The 12386-nt window shown below is 45.5% G+C and overlaps 1 long non-coding RNA gene across 2 annotated transcripts; it reads left to right on the top strand.

The window, feature by feature from the left end:
- The first annotated feature begins 6461 nt into the window (after nt 1-6461).
- On the top strand, nt 6462-9596 carry LOC116801241. 2 transcript variants are annotated; one of them, XR_004361876.1, is made up of 3 exons: nt 6462-6690; nt 6775-7165; nt 7224-9596. It is a non-coding gene; the product is annotated as an uncharacterized LOC116801241 (long non-coding RNA). The 2 variants fall into 2 exon arrangements; XR_004361874.1 differs by having other exon boundaries at nt 6462-6695.
- Nucleotides 9597-12386: the final 2790 nt, after the last annotated feature.

Raw genomic sequence — 12386 nt, 5'->3', positions numbered from 1 at the left:
AAACACGATAATTGAGCAGCGTGGAAAAATTGCCAAAGACGCGAAATGGACAAATACGAATTACAGTATCCAAATCAGTGTCTTCCTGCCCAGCGGCATTGGGCACAGAGCTCCACCTCAGCTCCACCATCCTCAGTCGCGATGCCCCAACTCCAGTGCCTCTGGATGGGAAGAGGGGACGCGGACGGACCCTCTTCCCTCAAACCCAGCAATTTAGTATGTTGCGGCAGCTGCAAAATTCATTTGACAAAAGCACCGAGTGAAATCAAAACAAAAGGGTTGGCTGCCACACTAGCAGAAAAATTGCCAAGCTTTAGAACACTGAAGTCTTAAGAGAGAGAACACTTCATTCCCAAAAAGATCTTATGCATGTAGAGTTGGTAATGGAAATATTCTTATAAGATACTGCTGTTTCAAATTAATTCAGCTTTGACTCCAAATTTTCCTCAGTGAAAAGAAAAGAGTCGGGGGAGATGCAAAGATCCAGGCAGGAGCAAAACCCAATCTCCGCCTGTCCTGAGCAGTGAAGGGAATTCAAATAACTTGGCGTTTAATTTATGGGAATGCGCGGTAGCCAAAGGAACTGAAGGAGCTCCTGGAGGAGGAGTCAGCAGCGGAGCACCAAGAAGCTGGACAGGAGGAGGCGATAAAAATATTTTGGCCTAAATTGAACTTTCCGTTTGGCGGCACGGCTCCTACTGCATTTTTATTAATCATGCGCGTAATTTATTTGGTCAGACATTGCCAATTTCACCCAAAAAAGGAAACTTCCTTTCGGTCCACGATGCGTAGGTCCTCATATCTTTGAAGTACCCCATGGACGCCCGAGGGCATCATCAGGCTTGCACATAATTTACATATTTTTACCACTCGCCGGCGCGCTAAATTGTCACAGGTGAAACGCATGCCGCAGATGGTGATGCATTTTATAAAGTGCAAGGAATGGAAGTAACATACAGTGCAGCCTCGGTAAGCAGTACCATGCAATGCTTTTCGTACATCAAGATCAATTGTAACTTCACTACAAATCGAATAAATGCTTTATAATATTGTGTTTTATTCAAAAGAAATGCCACAACTATCTCAGGTCCCAATTTTTCGTCTTCTAATCTCCGCTTCGGGTTATAGGAGTCCATCTGTATCTTTCTCCTCTTGCATTTGAGTAGATTGCTAACTGCACTGTCACTCGTCGACGGTCCGTGTAATTTGTCTGCACTCGCTTATCGGGAGACCAAAAGACAGGCCGAAAGGCAAACCCAGCCAGCCAACCCAAAGCAAACCAAACCCAAAACCGAGCCGAAAGCAGGCCCTGTCCAAAGATAATTTCAACTCGCTATCAAAGTCCCGGCAAGCAAACATTTGTCTCTGCCTGGTCAGCAGCAGAAATCCGAGTGGAGGCCAGGAGAAGGTCCACACCCAAGGACCACCGCCGCAGTGGGCTTATCTTATCGGTTGCATTCCCAATTCCAATGCCCCTACGCCGATGATGACTTGAACGATTGCCCATGGGACACTTGTTCCCAGGGTCTACAAATGGTGAGGAGGCCTGAGATAATGGAAGAGGAATGACTGTTAGCTAATTGTCTAGTTATCTCAGCGAGGGCAGATCTAAATGTGGTAAATGCAGGATTTCATTTCATTTCAAAATATACGTTAAAAACCATTGAATCCACCCTCTGCACTTGTCTCGCTATCCGTGCTGCACATGTCTCACATTTGTGTGTGCCTCATAATTTCCACTTTGCGTTGTCCTGTTTGCTGCTGGTGTGAAGCATTATCGCAGGTACTGAGTCACCGAAGATTCTGGTACCCCCACCTCTCCTCGGTGAACCTCCATGTGAGCACAAATGCATGCGTGAGGTTCATGAATCCCAAAATCCACTTGAAGCGATGCCTTTGCACGTGTGCATCGTGTGGAAATCTCTGTTGACATTCCAGGAACCCCGTGACCTTTTGATATTCTGCCGACATAACCAACCGGGATTGGGTTTCGCATTACCCATATATACCCATGTATATGTATATATTCGTGGCCAGACCAAAATCACGTCGGTTCGCTTCCCTTCTTGAGGGATGTATTTTTGTTTGGCTTTAATAAGCGTTAAGTTGCCGGGATCACACAAAACTGATTAAGGACAAATTGTATGCACAAGGCGACTCAATTTTCCCTTTCCCACACGCACAAAGGATGCGGCTCCTGATCCTTGGCTCCCGATTTCACTGCGTACATAATGGTGGTGTCTTGATCCCGCCCCGAGGCTCTCGATCGGTTGCAACAAGTGTTCAAATTAATGAGCCAAAGATTTGTTAATTTTCGTGGCTCATTTCGGAAAGCAATGGAATGCACTCACGAGCACTGAAAGAAACTAGTATATTCTTACAAATATTTACTTTATTTCCTAATATCTTTTCAATCTAATCACTGTTCGAAGTACCTTTGTATTCAGAACTAACCCTTTCACTTCTTCTATTGACTTTTGGTGCGAGGTGGACTTCAATCCATCCTGTGAACGTAATTTCTCCGAGTGCATTCGGGGCAATGGGCGTGCCATGCACGCATCACATTAATCGCCGGGCAGGGCAAACAAACCGCATAATGCCTTCGCATCCCGGCTCCATTGCTCATCCTCATCCACACATCAGCCAGGGGCAAATGGACAAGCCTTTGCCTGCGAGCATATTAATGAGTTTTGAGTTTAGATTGAGGAATGCCACGCATATAGCATACAGGGGGAGGGGATTCCGAATCCGGGGACAGAGGTCGCGGACAAGTGCAGACTGCGCCTGAGATATGGAACTGGAATCTGAAGAGTGGCGATCCCGGCATGTGGTATTTCCCCGGGAATCGGGAATCGGGGGAATGGAGAATTTGAAATCGGGGATCGCTGGGGTCTGGGGTCGTCGTCTGCCGATCGGTGGTGGGTTTCAGGTTTATAGACACACCGGAGGGGGCAGATTATCTCGCCACCGATGAGGCATTTAATTATTCCAATTTGGCGTGGCAGGCACTTGTCGATTGTTTGGTATTTCTCCACCTCCATTCCGATATTTTCCTTGAATTCCATTTACATGTTCCTTTGTTGCTACGATTATGGTTTTGGTTTTGGTTCTGGTTCTGGTTCCTTGCAGCCCTTTTTTCTTTCATATCTTTATGTTCTTATGTAACCTGATTAAAAAACGCTGATCGCCAGCCCGTTTCAGGGAAATCGCCTTTCCCATTAATTATTATCAGGAGCCGAGGGCACTGGGCTCGCCTCGGAGTTCAGGGCAGTTCACGTTGATGTAATCGCGATGCACTCATCATCACCCAAGACATTTAAAATCGGGGCAAATATTTGGCCTGCATTAGGTCATCGTGGGCTGATAAAAAACATGAACCAAAAGCAAGCACAAATACTGGGTGCCCAACTTTTGACTCAAGTGCAACGCGTGAGTTGAGCAAACATGCAGCCAAGCCGAACGAAAGTCGAACCTCAAGTCAGTTCATTCAAAGACCAAGACGTTTCGGTTGCCACAGGAAATGGGAGTGCATTCATGCCATAAGTCGCGGTACGTCGTATTTTAGTACAGCGAAAGTCCCTGATAAGAAAAGTAATTCAAATGGTCCAAGGAGTGGCACAGTGGGGCCAACAGAACGTTATATCAAAAACTAAGAAATCGGTTCATAACTTTATTTAGTTTTTGGAACAACTGTGCTGTTCGGTTTACTTAAGAAGTTTAAAGAACATAGAATTTCTTCAAAGCAGCGTAGAGATGGATTATGCTAGCAAGGCGAATTCTTCAACATTAAAGCAATTCTAAAGCAATTCTCTTATTTTTCATAGAGTGAACCCAGTGTGCTTGCGCACTCCACATTGATTCAACATCAACAAGTGGATCCACGCACAGCGCTATCCAGAGTTTGAGTTGGACAAAGGTACATACTGGTATATAAATTTAAACTGCTGTTTGTACACTAGTCGGTTTGCCTTCGGTCGGGCGAATTATGAAGTGTCATGTTTGTCAAGACCGAATCCATGTCCATGGCAATATGAAGTATCGTGTTACGTCCACAAGAGTGTGCACTGTCTTTAAGGTTTTTAAAACGCTGTCGGTCGGCTTGTTTCTTTTTCCCAGGCCGCAGAACTTTCGAGTGAAAGAAACGAAAGATAGATTGTGGTGGACCCGGAGAAGTCACGTCGTGACCCCCAGTCGGGTAGCATTATGTTTTATGAACCTGAACCCGAAGTCTGTGACAGTTTTATGGTGCATTTCGATGGGGATTCCGATTCAGTCGGGCTCCATTTTAACACTTTACGAAATCGAATACACGCCGCGTATTCATATGCATAATGTAATTCGAGATTTATTGTACGAGTATTGGGAACAGAACACCGCAGACCGAATTTAAATGCTGCTGAGCCCACATAAATGCCAACGGTTCGGCGTGTCCAATTTTCGGTGCGATTAACGCTCCAAAACCCCGAACTCCGCCCCTCGCTCCTCCATAAGAAATTCAGAGCTTAATTGGATCGGCTTTGTTGGTATTGTGTTGAGTGCGAGAGTGCGGATAATAGACGGGAAATTATTTTTTTATTGAAATAAATTAAGTGCACGTGCGCCAATGTGGGCCGTCTGTAAAAGTCCAGCTGTTTCAGTCGATCAATTGGTCATTCCCAAGACCCGGCGATGATAAGATGACAATTGCCATTGCTTGAGGAACAGAGAGGCTGTTGAAATCGGAAATGAATAGTTCCCCCATACCCCTATGGCGGCAGTGCAAATGTTAATCTAATCAAGTCCATATTCCTCCCTCAACAAAGAGCACTGCAATTCATAGAAACACTCGCGGGCGATGAGTCAAATTCAATAGATAGCATTGCTGGCGCCTGAGAAAATACATAAATTGGCTTACTTCAAATAAACTGCAAGGTACGAGGTAATAAAAATGCACCTCATAAAAGCAACAAATAAAATTTGTTGTTAGTAGACATTTTTCAGAAACCTTTCCAAGACAACCGAGTCCCAATTAACACAAATCAATTTTAACTCAAGATCAAACTGTATTCAACTTCAGATTGAAAGTACAAAGGCAATATATCAGTTTTCGGCCAATTTCAAATCCATGCTAATATGTATGCCCCATGTTTCGAATTCGCATTCGCTCTTTCAAAACATTATTACCAACCCACATGTAAAACAGATCGGGTCAGCACAGCACACCTTCCCCACAGGCGAAATGCCGGGAAAATATGTCCGACACGAAATTTATTAAATAATATAAACAAAACGTGCGCCAAATTGCGTAGCCAAGCAGCCGTGTTGTTGCAGTGGGTGCCTTGTCTGTGTCTTGTCTGTGTGCAATAGTAATGCCAATATCCCACCTTAACGGTGGCCAAAATGGCAAAACGGCCAATGCAGTTTGCCTAGTTGGACATTAACAGGTCGTAAACCTTTTGGCACGACCAAACAAAAGACAGGCGCTGAAACCACTTGGCACCACTTCGTACTCCCACTCCTCGGGGATCCGAAATCCCAATCCCCAATCCCGAAATCTGAGCCAAGCTCACCATGGCCATAACAATAACCAAACGCCGGCTCTGTCAAATAAGTCCCAAAATAGCAACGCAAATTTGACCAGAGACATAAATAAGTTTTATTGTTGCCACTCGGCCACCGAAGTCATTTTGTCTTTTTCTTCATTTTTCTTAATTTTTGCTCGTTTTTTTTCTATTTTTTTGGCACTTGGGTGCGGGTGGTGGCCAAAACACATGGCCAACGGGCGCCAATGAAACAGCAGGGGAGTAGTGTACGACTTCTTTAAAGGGGGCTACTTCACAATTCTGTTTCGATTTCCAAATTGTGATTCCTTTCTAATCTCTTATGTCCTTCAAACTCGACAGAATGTTAATATAAGCCTAACGCATACCCCTTGATTACCCCCCTCTGGTTGGAGTTGGTGTTATTATTATTAAATATTACGTACGTTTGCTGTCCGTACATTTGTTTATTGGCTCGCTGCGGCGATCGTGGCTAAAAGCAATCGTCATAATTGAATTCCAGCGGCGGGCGTTACTACAGCCAGTTACCGCTAGGCGATCGCCCAGCCCCTTATTTATATTTATCTATATATATGTATATATCCACTCATATATATATATATATATTGATCTTCGGCGGTTGCGTGTTGCGGCGCTGAGAATTTGATCGATTCGTTCGATTAGTTTGCGGAACATGCAATCGACACGCAGCATTCTCCTTCAATTGCTCGCCTCGGTTTCGGTTTCGATATGAAAAGCACAGGGAAAAAAACGTTTTCAATTCAAAACTCGATCAGAACTGAGTTTGGCATAAATAACAAACTGGCATCAGCCAAAAAAACAAGAGACTATTACCACATACTGATCATGATTTTGCTCAGTGTGCCTGGGTTGTGGCTGAGCTGGGATCGTAATAGATAGATCGATCGCTGCTCCGGGTGCTGCTGATTCAATTTACTCCATTGCAGTTGGGCAATTGGAAATTGTCTTATTCGAACGCCGGACAGCTCGGCTTGGGTCAAATGACAACTGGTAATGTCGGACAATTAATATCGCCGCATGTACAGAGCAAGGTGTGACCACCGAGGGTCAGGCTGTTTGATTACTAGGAAATGCATAGTGAAGTTATGTTGTGACATCAGCCCATACAAGACATCAAGAGTCTATATCGGTATTGTAAATATTATTCAAGCACAGCCATGAGATGGTCATGAACTTGCCATAGCTCAGAGTGATCTCAACTACACAATTTCAGGTCCCGCTTTCTACTTTTGAGTGACATACAATCCAACCCACGAAGAAGTCAGACCCCTTTCCATCCTCGGAACCCATCGCCGAACAATGGTGGAGCCTAAATTACAATACCCCAGGCTGAATCTGCAGCCCACACACACGACACAAGTCACAAGACGACCCCTTTGAAACCGGCAACTGGAGCAACTGCAGCAGCCCATCAGCTTTTCCGCCTGACACCGACATGCCGCCAAGAGCTCGAGCTGGGGGTCACTGCCTCGTTTTACAAGGCATTCAAAAGGAGATTTGAATATTTTAGGAGGCACACGGCGACATTTCAATGGACAACAAGTGCCACGCAGCTCCATGACGACAAATGGCAGAGAACCAAGCTGGTACACCGGGCGAAACAGGTGGAGTTGTTATTAAAACATTGTTTTCAAGAAAGAAAGTTAGCTTTAATCAATACAGGTGAAGCTACTACTACCGCAAGTGATGTCGGACTATTTGGACTTATTTCTAAACATCCATGCGCTGTTTAAAATGTTCTCCGAACACTTTGATCTTGGTGTAATCCCGATCCCCGGGCTCTAACGCTGGATCTCCGGTTGGGGGTCTTTTGGTGGGGCGACCCGGTCTGCAGGTGGTCGTCGTACAACTCTATTTTTTATTTTGTCGCGCTCGCCGAAGTCGCCTTGCAGCGGTGGTCGCTCGTTTATTAGGCTGGCTCTTCTGGCTGGCCAGTGGCTACCAGGCGTCCAAGACCTGGACCTCCTAACTCCGAACCGAGGCACCGGCGTCTCGGCTTTGCATCGACATAGTGCATAGAATGCACCGCATACTTGCAGATACAGATGGCAGGCGGCGCATTGTATCTGTATCTGGATCTGGATCGGAGATCGTCTGCCGGTTGGCTGGTGGCTGCATTTTATGCACCTTTTGGTATGTTCATTGTGAATTTATTGGACTCGATTTTATCGCTCAAACAAATGTTGCATTTTACAAGTGGTTCAAGTGCCTGCAAACGTTAGCTTAAAGACGGCGCTTATTAATGAGCCGGGAGTTGGCCGCGAGTATCTGGTATCTGGAACTTGGGGAGCGTGCAAAACTGGCGCTCGATGCCAGCGGGAGTTTTGGTCGAAGAGAACGGGCTAAGAGGGGAGTGCCGCCGTATCGCTTATTCCCGATAAGTCGGGCCCACATTCGTGGGCATTTGGCCAAGTTGCGCCAAACAAATTGCGGCCATCAGTCAGGGGTAGTCAGTCAGTCAGGCCGCACAATTAATATCGAATTAAGCCGCTGGCCAAAAAATTAGGCAAATCGCCGTTGTTGAGCCGCAAAAGCAGGAAATCCAACCAGATTCGCCAACAAAAACAGTTCAAAGTGTTTTAGAAATTGTAGCAATCACTATAATATCAATTAAATTGGGTAATAACCAAGTCAAAATGATTCGTACGGTATTAATAAAATATTGCTATAGCTTAAAGATTTTCACAAATTTGTTCAAAATGTTTCCCAATTACTTCAACGCTGGGTGAGAATACCTAAAGCCCAGTAAATTGCCTTAAGTGCTCGTTAGATTCCTCGTTAGACCTTTGCTTTCTGCTTCCAAATTACACCTATCAATCAATTTGAACATGGCACAACTATCGAATTAACCCGCAATCGAAGGAAAATCAATAGCGATTCGATTCCCGCTTTTCCATTTCGGTGGACTCACGCAATGAACCATTGAACCAGGACACAATAAGGAGCACCTGCGATGATTAGGGGTAATCACAAGTGCTTAACACAAAAACCGCCAATACACTGACCAAAATGAGGTCTTAAATAATACAATTTTGGTATAATTACACAAACATGATCCGTCTGAAGATTTTGCAATCATAAAAATAACTATTTCTATGCAATTCTTTTGCACCTTTTCCATCGATAGACAGTCTTTTCAGCTTTTTCAGTGCTTGCGATCGATATTGGTAATAACTTTCCTGTGTTTGCGGGCCCAAGACATCAATCAACCGAAATCGATTGGTCAATGGGTCATCATTTGACGCACTCGGGGCGGGTTCACTTGTCACTCGCAAGTGCCTTGAATGTCACCTAAAAGAGGGCGTTATACCACGAGTATACATTTGGGGGCGTGGCTGTGGTGCCGGCAAATTGCTGTCACAAGCGCCAAATTATGTGCACTCGCCCAGTGGCTCGGACTTAATCGGAGACGAAAATCTAATTGACATAAAGCCGACATGCTAAACGACATCGACATCGGCCTCCGCTGGAGCTTATGGATGTAGCTAATGATGACTCTGTTGGTGCTGTTGCTGCTACAAAGTTGCTGCTGCTGCTGCTGTTGCTGTTGCTGCTGCGAACCAAGACGACGACGTCGCGTATCTCACATCTTTTGCCGATATTTATGGGCCCGGGTCGAAAGTTCAAATGCTGCCAACCCAACAGCGAGCTGGCAGGAAAGAGGAAGACAGAGAGCTCGGTTTAATCAAGGCCCCTGCAAAGTCGATTAATTAGCGGCTCACGAGGCACGGCGGTGCATCGAACTGGCATCCAAAAACGTACACAGGTGCGAACCTGCGGATTCTCTGGACTCGAGTGAAAGGTGGCTAGAAGCTTCGGCTTTTTGGCCCTCGGCCATGTCAAACCGGACAGACGCCCATCAAGCAAACTGAAATGAGGAAAAAGAGAAGGAAAATAGCACCTGACAGCCAAGCCGCAGCCGTCAACAATATCCATCTGAAAGAGGTCATAAAGCAAACAGTTTAAGGTGAAAGGTGCTCCGCGGACATGCAACATGCAACTCTGCCAGACTCGACCAACAGAAATGCAGAGGATAAAGGTTAATTTCCGACATCGAAGGTGGAAATACCCTTGCGTTCTTTCTATATAACTTTGAGAAGTACATGTCCTTAGAAATGACCAAGAAGAGTATCGTACGGATTGCTTTCATCTTAGGAGTTTGAACCCTTTACCCTTTGCAAAAACGGTTATACCTTCTGCGGGGCCATAAAAATCGCTGTGAAAGAAATATGTCTGAAAATGGCTTGGCTATAATTAATTTGCCGAGCGGGCTGTGTTGGTGTATTGCTGTTATTGCTGCTGGCAGCAAAATCAAAAAAGTCACTTATGACTGACACTTTGCATATGAGGCGGTAAAGTTACCCCTCCCCCACTGTTCCCCGCCCCACAGCCACCTGTGGCGCGGACTGCAGATGAAGATGACTACCCAGACATGCAGTGACTTATGATTTTTCAGTGGAATCTTCGCTCTTTTTTTCGCCAGCCCCTTCGATGATTTACAGAAAAAGTTACGAGCGTTTGATTTACGATCGAGGGAGAGGCAGGCTCCGCGGCTTCAAGAGTTTCGGGGCGTACTGCCGCTGATGGATTTGTCAAGTTTGTGGGTCAAGAGTTGCTACTTTGCTGCCGGGGCGCTGCACTGTGCATTTCCGCCAGCCGATGATTACTCAAAATCGCGGCTCTGGCGAAAATTCGCAGCCGCAGTGAGCACAGGCGGCAACTAATTGCGACAACTGCCGCCGCCAGCAGCTGACAAAAAGATTTAGCATTCTTGCAGAGGGAAAAACCAGTTGTATGGCTGAAAAAGCCAGACGCAGCCGCTGATTGACTGTCAGATGACCTAATGACCCCCGCCGCAAAATAAACTCTCGGGTGTGACAAGGTGTCGATTCAGTGGAATAGGTGCAGAAGCCATATGTCTACAGATTGACCAGAGTGACTAGACTAGATTGGCCCAGCCAGCGAACTAAGATCGATGAAGAAGTTTCGCCGAACATAGGAAATAAGATAAGATCTTCTATACTTTCTAAATAGAAACATCAACTGTCTTGGCCAGTTGGAAGATGTTGTCCACACGTTCCCGTGTTAACTGTTCGGCAACGACATCGCTCATGCGACTTGAATGTCACTGGCAGGCAATTAAAATATTTCAACATTGTTTTCCATTTGTGTTTATCTGTGTCGCCCTATGACCGAAGACAAGAATGTTGCCTGCATGTTGGCCAGAGTTGCGGGCCAACAACACCCCACCTGTGATTTCCATTTAAGCGTTTTGTTTTCTTACCCATGCATGTATGCATGTATTTTCCGCACTTTACTGGCCGGCTTTTGGCATGCGACCTGATGCCGTGAAGCTGGCTCTCTAGAGAGCCCGTAAATCATTCGCCGGCCACAGCGGACAACAACTTGTCATCGGCTCATGGAGTACGGAATACGGGGAGTATGGGACTCCCATTCGGATTCAGATTCGGATTCGGAATCGGATTTGGAGTGGGGTCTTGAGTGGATCGAGTGGCGATCGGGAGTTCGAGAGGCGGCTGCACTCGCGATTTTGAACCAGTCAATGCTCAGGTTGCATATAAATGGAGCTTAATGAGCTCGTGCCAAATAGAATTGTCAGCGGGCTAACTGCAAGCAGAGAGAAAAATAATGCTATTAGTATGCCACTAAGACTATAAGTAAATAAAACGCTATCTAAAAATGGTGCATGCTTCCACTCCAACTAAATATGTATGTCTTATATATAAAATATATACAATACATTGCAATGTATAGAAAATTCCAAATTTTTTTCGTCTGCATGTTCGTGTTGCACTGAAATCGCTGTAAGAATTCCGCAATTTAGCGGTTTTATGGCCGCGCTTTTGATTCGATCACGAACCCATAAAGTAAATACATATTTCTGCCGCAGCCAAATATGGTGAAACGCAGATTTCTTCTTGCGAAAGGGGCGCGGCAGGTGCAGATTCATTTCGGCTTTCCCACGCGCCTAGAGGCGATTTTCGCCAAAGGCGAGGAATATCGGGGGGCCATTGTTTTGTGTGCAATCTGCCATCTTGGCCGTCGGTCCACACTAACAAGCTGCCGAACGGTCCGCAGTTGCACCTTTATTATTTTTAATTGGACTGATTTCCCGCTACAGATACATTTGTATCTGCGCGTGCGCAGCGTTGACATATGGCATCCACGCCAGCTCCAATCCAATCATCCTAGGCCATCACCCATCGACGTTCGCTGAACAAGACGCGACTGTACGGGTACGGCTGGCAGCTGGGATCGGGAAATCAGGATCAGGATCGGAGTCATCTTGACCAGCTGTGTGGCTCCTTGCGTCGCGAACAGGAGGCCAAGGGTTGTCGTTTTCGGTCGGGGTTGTCAGGGTTGTGCCGCAATCTTTTCCCACGATTGCGTCAACATCAGCTGCACTTTTGCGCGCTGTTTTCATCGACTACAGTGGGGAAAAATATATCAATACAGTAAGCAATATGTTTGTCAAGCCAAAAATAAATTTAAGGATAATGGGCATCACATTTATAAACATCTTACGAAATTTATTAAACCTAAAATTGTAACATATTTTGTTGCATACTAATACACCTTTACAACCGATATCAAAGTGAGTTCTCGTTTTCTCTTGAAACATTTTGATTTAAATTCGTTGTTTATACTTTAAATTGTCCATATTCGTACCAGTGTACGCTATTTGATTTCTTTTTTTTCGCGATTGTTTTTTGCGCCGCCCGGTGAGTCCTGACTAGCGTCCTTGGGGTAAAGGAAGACAGAGAGCTGCCGCCAGGGACTGTGGCAAAGCGGCAACCTCAATTA

Source organism: Drosophila sechellia, chromosome 3L (assembly GCF_004382195.2).
Source record: "Drosophila sechellia strain sech25 chromosome 3L, ASM438219v1, whole genome shotgun sequence".
NCBI lineage: Eukaryota > Metazoa > Arthropoda > Insecta > Diptera > Drosophilidae > Drosophila > Drosophila sechellia.
Note: the sequence above shows the minus strand (reverse complement) of the source record. Positions and strands in the feature narration are given on the sequence as shown.